General features: G+C 53.2%; 1 protein-coding gene across 1 annotated transcript in view; it reads left to right on the top strand.

Annotated features, from left to right (window-relative positions):
* The first annotated feature begins 472 nt into the window (after window positions 1-472).
* The window catches only part of LOC119969128, a 222,294-nt gene continuing 213,016 nt past the window's right edge, over window positions 473-9,750 (top strand). The window contains exon 1 of the mRNA XM_038802346.1: window positions 473-544. The gene's annotated coding sequence lies outside the window, so the exon portion shown is untranslated. The remainder of the gene's footprint in view (window positions 545-9,750) is intronic.

The following is a 9,750-nucleotide window of genomic DNA, read 5'->3' as shown; positions in this document are numbered from 1 at the left end:
GTGAACGTCATAGCTGTGGATCTGCCTCCTCGGTTTCCGGCATTCTGATCAGAATCCGGAGCTATTCCATGGTGCTGCTCTATCTGATGCTCACTGCAAAGCCCACAGTTGAAGCTGCTCTCTTGGTGATGCTTCTGTTGGTAAGTTGCAGATTGTTTTCACAGATAGGTAGAGATTGTCAGCTCCAATCCCCATTGTACAGGAACAAGGTGGGCTGGTTGGTGTGTTGTGTTACTGGTGGTGTGTTATTGTGGCGTTCATTCCTTCAGCCCTTGCTGTGTAGTTTGAAGCCAGGCCTGTCATTATGTACACCCACACAACCCCAGCTGGAAAACACTCACTGCTCCAAGTCACCAGACTGCTTGGCTTGGCTCAGAAAACACTTCCCACACGTGTGTGGGCAGCAGTGCTGATGGGATATGAATAGACGATAACCTTCCTCGACTTGAAGTGTGAGTAGGCAGGGGATCAGCTCCAGATTAACCATGAAGTCTCCGCTCCCAACAGCAGCAGCTCCTTACAAGGCCGCACCCATCATCAGCAGGTTAGAGGCATTGTGTGTTGGTCTCTCTCTACTCTCATCTTTATCTGCTGCGATCCATCAGCTTCCTTTAGCCATGCTCTGATCTTAGGATTTGTTGTTTTTCTGTGAGACACTGAGGGGTAGAATGTTCTCCTGGTTATCTCATTTGTTGGAAACAGGGGGTGCTGAGAAACAGCATCATTCAACAAGTAAAACGACTGCAGGAATCGCAGGCAGATCGCAGGATCACCTGTTTTGTATCCAAGCGAAAATGTATCACATTTCTGCAAATTTACAGAAACCGAGAGAGAAATTGACATGGTAGAGATGGACGGAGAATGAGAGAGAGAGAAGCAGTGTGAGAATTGGCAAAAAAGAGACAAAGGGTCGGAGAGAGTGAGGGAGAGACACAGACAGGCAGAGAGAGAGAGAGAAGGCAAAGAAAGAGGCAGAGGAAGAAACAGTGAGAGTGAAAGACAAATAAAGATATGGGGCTGGATTGTCCGAGCCTCCAGGCCGAAATCGCATTTTACTCGGAAATTGGGACCGGTGCCGCTGAAGTGATTCTCTGGTCCCCGGATCTACGTAGGTAGGGGGCCATTGACAGTGCCCCCCCCCCCCCCCCCCCCACCCCGACCCCTCTCCCGCGATTCTCCATGCAAAACTAGCCGAGTTCCCGACGGTGTGGATCTAACCATATATCGGCCGTCATGAAGTGCGCGGCTGCCCTGTTGAGGGGGAGGCGGGGAAATTGATCGTCGGAAGGGAGGCCCTCATGGATGGCCAGGAGGGCGATTGTGCAGCATGGACCCGCGGGTGCGCGCGATCTCAGGGGGCCTACGTTTTTGATGACGGTCCGCAGTGCGAGTCCGCCATGTCACACGACATAGCCGCTGCAGGCCGCAGCCGTGTGCATGCGAGGACTCCTGAACGGAACTGCGGGGCCCCATATCCGCAGCCAGAGCTACGAGAAGCATGCTGGAGCACTGTCAGCCCCTTGCAGGTAGGAGACTCGCTCAGGACTTATTTAAAGAAAGTCCGGAGTGAAACGCCAGCGTTTTTACGCTGCTGTGGGGACAAAGCCACATTTTTTGGAGAATCCAGCCCTTGATATGGCAGAGAATGATGAGACAGAGCAAGAGGAAAGGGAAAGGTGGAGAGGATCAGAGTGAAAGAGAGAGTATCGGAGTGACAGAGAGAGGCTCGGAGTGACAGAGAGAGGCTCGGAGTGACAGAGAGAGGCTCAGAGTGACAGAGAGAGGCTCAGAGTGTCAGAGAGAGGCTCAGAGTGACAGAGAGAGGCTCAGAGTGACAGAGAGAGGCTCAGAGTGACAGAGAGAGGCTCAGAGTGACGGAGAGAGGCTCAGAGTGACGGAGAGAGGCTCAGAGTGACGGAGAGAGGCTCAGAGTGACGGAGAGAGGCTCAGAGTGACAGAGAGAGGCTCAGAGTGACAGAGAGAGGCTCAGAGTGACAGAGAGAGGCTCAGAGTGACAGAGAGAGGCTCAGAGTGACAGAGAGAGGCTCAGAGTGACAGAGAGAGGCTCAGAGTGACAGAGAGAGGCTCAGAGTGACAGAGAGAGGCTCAGAGTGACAGAGAGAGGCTCAGAGTGACAGAGAGAGGCTCAGAGTGACAGAGAGAGGATCAGAATGACAGAGAGAGGTTCAGAGTGACAGAGAGAGGCTCAGTGACAGAGAGAGACTCAGAGTGATAGAGAGAGGCTCAGAGTGATAGAGAGAGGCTCAGAGTGATAGAGAGAGGCACAGAGTGAAAGAGTTTATAGAGAGAGTCTCAGAGTGACAGAAAGAGGGTCAGAGTAACAGAGTGATAGAGAGAGACTCAGAGTGACAGAGAGCGGTTCAGAGTGATAGCGTGACAGAGAGAGGCTCAGAGTGACAGAGAGAGGCTCAGAATGACAGAGAGAGGCTCAGAGTGACAGAGAGAGGCTCAGAGTGACAGAGAGAGGCTCAGAGTGACAGAGAGAGGCTCAGAGTGACAGATAGAGATGCAGAGTGACAGAGAGTGGCTCAGAATGACAAAGATAGGCTCAGAGTGACAGAGAGAGGCTCAGAGTGACAGAGAGAGGCTCAGAGTGACAGTGAGAGGCTCAGAGTGATAGAGGCTCAGAGTGACAGAGAGAGGCTCAGAGTGACAGAGAGAGGCTCAGAGTGACAGTGAGAGGCTCAGAGTGATAGAGGCACAGAGTGAAAGAGAGAGGCTCAGAGTGATAGAGAGAGGCACGGAGTGAAAGAGTGATAGAGAGAGTCACAGAGTGACAGAAAGAGGGTCAGAGTAACAGAGTGATAGAGAGAGACTCAGAGTGACAGAGAGCGGTTCAGAGTGATAGCGTGACAGAGAGAGGCTCAGAATGACAGAGAGGCTCAGAGTGACAGAGTGACAGAGAGAGGCCTAGAGTGACAGAGAGAGGCCTAGAGTGACAGAGAGAGGCCTAGAGTGACAGAGAGAGGCCTAGAGTGACAGAGAGAGGCTCAGAGTGACAGAGAGAGGCGCAGAGAGACAGAGAGAGGCGCAGAGTGACAGATAGAGATGCAGAGTGACAGAGAGAGGCTGAGAGTGATAGAGAGAGGCTCAGAGTGATAGAGGCTCTGAGTGACAGAGAGAGGCTCAGAGTGATAGAGAGTGGCTCAGAATGACAAAGATAGGCTCCGAGTGACAGCGAGAGGTTCAGAGTGACAGTGAAGACTCAGAGTGAAAGAGAGAGGCTCAGAGTGATAGAGAGAGGCACAGAGTGAAAGAGTGATAGAGAGAGTCACAGAGTGACAGAAAGAGGGTCAGAGTAACAGAGTGACAGAGAGAGGCTCAGAATGACAGAGAGAGGCTCAGAGTGACAGAGTGACAGAGAGAGGCCTAGAGTGACAGAGAGAGGCCTAGAGTGACAGAGAGAGGCCTAGAGTGACAGAGAGAGGCCTAGAGTGACAGAGAGAGGCCTAGAGTGACAGAGAGAGGCCTAGAGTGACAGAGAGAGGCCTAGAGTGACAGAGAGAGGCCTAGAGTGACAGAGAGAGGCCTAGAGTGACAGAGAGAGGCGCAGAGTGACAGAGAGAGGCGCAGAGTGACAGAGAGAGGCGCAGAGTGACAGATAGAGATGCAGAGTGACAGAGAGAGGCTGAGAGTGATAGAGAGAGGCTCAGAGTGATAGAGGCTCTGAGTGACAGTGAGAGGCTCAGAGTGATAGAGAGTGGCTCAGAATGACAAAGATAGGCTCCGAGTGACAGCGAGAGGCTCAGAATGACAGAGAGGGGATCAGAGTGATAGAGAGAGACTCAGCGTGAGTGATAGAGGCTCAGAGTGACAGAGAGAGGCCTAGAGTGACAGAGAGAGGCCTAGAGTGACAGAGAGAGGCCTAGAGTGACAGAGAGAGGCCTAGAGTGACAGAGAGAAGCTCAGAGTGACACAGTGACAAAGCGAGGCTCAGAGTGACAGAGAGAGGCTCAGAGTGACAGAGAGAGGCTCAGAGTGACAGAGAGAGGCTCAGAGTGACAGAGAGAGGCTCAGAGTGACAGAGAGAGGCTCAGAGTGACAGAGAGAGGCTCAGAGTGACAGTGAGAGGCTCAGAGTGACAGTGAGAGGCTCAGAGTGACAGTGAGAGGCTCAGAGTGACAGAGAGAGGCTCAGAGTCATAGAAGAGAGGCTCAACTGAGTGATAGAGGCTCAGAGTGACAGAGAGAGCTCAGAGTGACAAAGTGAGGCTCTGAGTGATAGAGAGAGGCTCAGATTGAAAGAGAGAGACTCAGAGTGACAGACAGAGACACACAGAGTGATAGAGTGACAGAGAGAGGGCTCAGCCGTGATATAGACAGGCCTAGAGTGACAGTGAGAGGGCTGTCTGACGCGGAAATGAGAGAGACACAGGAGTGACGAGAGAGGGTCAGAGTAAACACAATGAGGCTCCGATGGACAGAGAGAGGCTCAGAGTGACAGAGAGAGGCTCAGAGTCACAGAGAGAGGCTCAGAGTCACAGAGAGAGACACAGTGTGACAGTGACAGGCTCAGAGTGATAGAGAGGATCAGAGAGACAGAGAGAGACTCAGATTGACAGAGAGAGGCTCAGAGTGATGGAGAGAGGCTCAGAAGGACAGACAGAGCCTCAGAGTGACGGAGAGAGGCTCAGAAGGACAGACAGAGCCTCAGAGTGACAGACAGAGGCTCAGCGTTACAGTGAGAGGTTCAGAGTGATGGAGAAAGGCTGAGATTGACAGAGGTAGGCTCAGAGTGACAGTGAGAGTCTCAGAGTGACAGACAGAGGCTCAGAGTGCGACGGAGAAGCTCAGAGTGACAGAGAGAGGCTCAGGCAGGCAGTGAGAGGCTCAGAGTGACAGAGAGAGGCTCAGAGTGACAGAGAGAGGCTCAGACTGTCAGTGAGAGGCTCAGAGTGATACAGAGAGGCTCAGAATGACAGAGAGAGGCATAGATTGACAGACAGGTGCTCAGAGTAACAAAGAGAGGCTCAGAGGGATCGAGAGAGGCTGCGAGTGACAGTGAGATGCTAGTGTGATAGACAGAAGCTCGGAGTGACAGAGAGAGGCTCGGAGTGATAGAGAGATGCTCAGAGTGACAGAGAGAGGCTCAGAGTGACAGAGGGAGGCTCAGAGTGACAGAGAGAGGCTCAGAGCATCAGAGTGACAGAGAGAGGCTCAGAGTGACAGACAGATGCTCAGAGTGATCGAGAGAGGCGCAGAGTGACAGAGGGAGGCGCAGAGTGACAGAGGGAGGCGCAGAGTGACAGAGAGAGGCGCAGAGTGACAGCCAGATGCTCAGAGTGACAGCCAGAGGCTCAGAGTGACAGAGAGAGGCGCAGAGTGACAGAGAGAGGCTCAGAGTGATAGAGAGAGGCTCAGAGTGATAGAGAGAGGCTCAGAGTGACAGTGAGAGGCTCAGAGTGACAGTGAGAGGCTCAGAGTGACAGAGAGAGGCTCAGAGTCATAGAGAGAGGCTCAGCGTGAGTGATAGAGGCTCAGATGGACAGAGAGAGGCTCAGAGTGACAGAGTGAGGCTCTGAGTGACAGAGAGAGGCTCAGTGTCACAGAGAGAGTCTCAGAGTGACAAAGAGAGGCTCAGTGTGACAGTGACAGGCTCAGAGTGACAGAGAGAGACTCAGAGTGACAGAGAGAGACTCAGAGTGACAGAGAGAGGCTCAGAGTGACAGAGAGGATCAGAGTGATAGAGAGAGGCTCAGAGTGACAGTGCTAGAGAGAGGCTCAGAGTGACAGAGAGAGGCTCAGAGTGACAGACAGAGGCTCAGAGTGACAGAGAGAGGCCTAGAGTGACAGAGAGAGGCCTAGAGTGACAGAGAGAGGCCTAGAGTGACAGAGAGAGGCCTAGAGTGACAGAGAGAGGCCTAGAGTGACAGAGAGAGGCCTAGAGTGACAGAGAGAGGCCTAGAGTGACAGAGAGAGGCCTAGAGTGACAGAGAGAGGCCTAGAGTGACAGAGAGAAGCTCAGAGTGACACAGTGACAAAGCGAGGCTCAGAGTGACAGAGAGAGGCTCAGAGTGACAGAGAGAGGCTCAGAGTGACAGAGAGAGGCTCAGAGTGACAGAGAGAGGCTCAGAGTGACAGAGAGAGGCTCAGAGTGACAGAGAGAGGCTCAGAGTGACAGAGAGAGGCTCAGAGTGACAGAGAGAGGCTCAGAGTGACAGAGAGAGGCTCAGAGTGACAGAGGGAGGCTCAGAGTGACAGAGAGAGGCTCAGAGTGACAGTGAGAGGCTCAGAGTGACAGTGAGAGGCTCAGAGTGACAGTGAGAGGCTCAGAGTGACAGAGAGAGGCTCAGAGTCATAGAGAGAGGCTCAACGTGAGTGATAGAGGCTCAGATGGACAGAGAGAGGCTCAGAATGACAAAGTGAGGCTCTGAGTGATAGAGAGAGGCTCAGATTGAAAGAGAGAGACTCAGAGTGACAGACAGAGACACACAGAGTGATAGAGTGACAGAGAGAGGCTCAGCGTGATATAGAGAGGCTCAGAGTGACAGTGAGAGGCTCTGAGCGACAGAGAGAGACACAGAGTGACAGAGAGAGGCTCAGAGTAACACAATGAGGCTCCGATGGACAGAGAGAGGCTCAGAGTGACAGAGAGAGGCGCAGAGTGACAGAGAGAGGCTCAGAGTGATAGAGAGAGGCTCAGAGTGATAGAGAGAGGCTCAGAGTGACAGTGAGAGGCTCAGAGTGACAGTGAGAGGCTCAGAGTGACAGAGAGAGGCTCAGAGTCATAGAGAGAGGCTCAGCGTGAGTGATAGAGGCTCAGATGGACAGAGAGAGGCTCAGAGTGACAGAGTGAGGCTCAGAGTGACAGAGAGAGGCTCAGTGTCACAGAGAGAGTCTCAGAGTGACAAAGAGAGGCTCAGTGTGACAGTGACAGGCTCAGAGTGACAGAGTGAGGCTCAGAGTGACATAAAGAGGCTCAGACTGGCAGTGAGAGGCTCAGAGTGATAGAGAGAGGCTCCGAGTGATAGAGAGAGGATCAGAGTGACAGAGAGAGACACAGTGTGATAGAGTGACAGAGAGAGGCTCAGAGTGACAGTGAGAGGCTCAGAGTGACAGTGAGAAGCTCAGAGTGACAGTGAGAGGCTCAGAGTGACAGAGAGAGGCTCAGAGTGACAGACAGAAGCTCAGAGTGACAGAGTGATAGAGAAAGGCTCAGAGTGACAGACAGAGGCTCAGAGTGACAGACAGAGGCTCAGTGACAGAGAGAGGCTCAGATTGACAGAGTAACAGAGAGAGGCTCAGAGTGACAGAGAGAGTCTGAGTGACAGAGAGAGACACAGTGTGATAGAGTGACAGAGAGAGGCTCAGAGTGACAGAGGGAGTCTCAGAGTGAAAGTGAGAGTCTCAGAGTGACAGACAGAGGCTCAGAGTGCGACGGAGAAGCTCAGAGTGACAGAGAGAGGCTCAGGCAGGCAGTGAGAGGCTCAGAGTGACAGAGAGAGGCTCAGAGTGACAGAGAGAGGCTCAGAGTGACAGAGAGAGGCTCAGACTGTCAGTGAGAGGCTCAGAGTGATACAGAGAGGCTCAGAGTGACAGAGAGAGGCATAGATTGACAGACAGGTGCTCAGAGTAACAAAGAGAGGCTCAGAGGGATAGAGAGAGGCTGAGAGTGACAGTGAGATGCTAGTGTGATAGACAGAAGCTCGGAGTGACAGAGAGAGGCTCAGAGTGACAGAGAGAGGCTCAGAGTGACAGAGAGATGCTCAGAGTGACAAAGAGAGGCTCAGAGTGACAGAGGGAGGCTCAGAGTGACAGAGAGAGGCTCAGAGCATCAGAGTGACAGAGAGAGGCTCAGAGTGACAGACAGATGCTCAGAGTGATCGAGAGCGGCGCAGAGTGACAGAGGGAGGCGCAGAGTGACAGAGGGAGGCGCAGAGTGACAGTGAGAGGCTCAGAGTGACAGAGAGAGGCTCAGAGTGACAGCCAGATGCTCAGAGTGACAGCCAGAGGCTCAGCGTGACAGAGAGAGGCGCAGAGTGACCGAGAGGGGCTCAGAGTGACAGAGAGAGGCTCAGAGTGATAGAGAGAGGCTCAGAGTGACAGTGAGAGGCTCAGAGTGACAGTGAGAGGCTCAGAGTGACAGAGAGAGGCTCAGAGTGATAGAGAGAGGCTCAGAGTGACAAAGAGAGGCTCAGAGTGACAGAGAGAGGCTCAGAGTGACAGAGAGAGGCTCAGAGTGACAGAGAGAGGCTCAGAGTGACAGAGAGAGGCTCAGAGTGACAGAGTGAGGCTCAGAGTGACATAAAGAGGCTCAGACTGGCAGTGAGAGGCTCAGAGTGACAGTGAGAGGCTCAGAGTGACAGTGAGAGGCTCAGAGTGACAGTGAGAAGCTCGGAGTGACAGTGAGAGACTCAGAGTGACAGAGAGAAGCTCAGAGTGACAGAGTGATAGAGAAAGGCTCAGAGTGATAGAGAAAGGCTCAGAGTGACAGACAGAGGCTCAGAGTGACAGACAGAGGCTCAGAGTGACAGACAGAGGCTCAGAGTGACAGACAGAGGCTCAGAGTCATAGAGAGAGGCTCAGCGTGAGTGATAGAGGCTCAGATGGTCAGAGAGAGGCTCAGAGTGACAGAGAGAGGCTCAGAGTGACAGAGAGAGGCTCAGAGTGACAGAGAGAGGCTCAGAGTGACAGAGAGAGGCTCAGACTGTCAGTGAGAGGCTCAGAGTGATACAGAGAGGCTCAGAGTGACAGAGAGAGGCATAGATTGACAGACAGGTGCTCAGAGTGACAAAGAGAGGCTCAGAGGGATAGAGAGAGGCTGAGAGTGACAGAGAGATGCTAGTGTGATAGACAGAAGCTCGGAGTGACAGAGAGAGGCTCAGAGTGACAGAGAGAGGCTCAGAGTGACAGAGAGAGGCTCAGAGTGACAGAGGGAGGCTCAGAGTGACAGAGGGAGGCTCAGAGTGACAGAGAGAGGCTCAGAGCATCAGAGTGACAGAGAGAGGCTCAGAGTGACAGACAGATGCTCAGAGTGATCGAGAGAGGCGCAGAGTGACAGAGGGAGGCGCAGAGTGACAGAGGGAGGCGCAGAGTGACAGAGAGAGGCTCAGAGTGACAGAGAGAGGCTCAGAGTGACAGCCAGATGCTCAGAGTGACAGCCAGAGGCTCAGCGTGACAGAGAGAGGCGCAGAGTGACCGAGAGGGGCTCAGAGTGATAGAGAGGGGCTCAGAGTGATAGAGAGAGGCTCAGAGTGACAGTGAGAGGCTCAGAGTGACAGTGAGAGGCTCAGAGTGACAGAGAGAGGCTCAGAGTGATAGAGAGAGGCTCAGAGTGACAAAGAGAGGCTCAGAGTGACAGAGAGAGGCTCAGAGTGACAGAGAGAGGCTCAGAGTGACAGAGAGAGGCTCAGAGTGACAGAGAGAGGCTCAGAGTGACAGAGTGAGGCTCAGAGTGACATAAAGAGGCTCAGACTGGCAGTGAGAGGCTCAGAGTGACAGTGAGAGGCTCAGAGTGACAGTGAGAGGCTCAGAGTGACAGTGAGAGGCTCAGAGTGACAGAGAGAGACTCAGAGTGACAGAGAGAAGCTCAGAGTGACAGAGTGATAGAGAAAGGCTCAGAGTGACAGACAGAGGCTCAGAGTGACAGACAGAGGCTCAGAGTGACAGACAGAGGCTCAGAGTGACAGACAGAGGCTCAGAGTGACAGACAGAGGCTCAGAGTCATAGAGAGAGGCTCAGCGTGAGTGATAGAGGCTCAGATGGTCAGAGAGAGGCTCAGAGTGACAGA

The sequence above is a fragment of the Scyliorhinus canicula genome, chromosome 7 (assembly GCF_902713615.1).
Source record: "Scyliorhinus canicula chromosome 7, sScyCan1.1, whole genome shotgun sequence".
NCBI lineage: Eukaryota > Metazoa > Chordata > Chondrichthyes > Carcharhiniformes > Scyliorhinidae > Scyliorhinus > Scyliorhinus canicula.
This window is presented reverse-complemented; position numbering and strand designations above follow the sequence as displayed.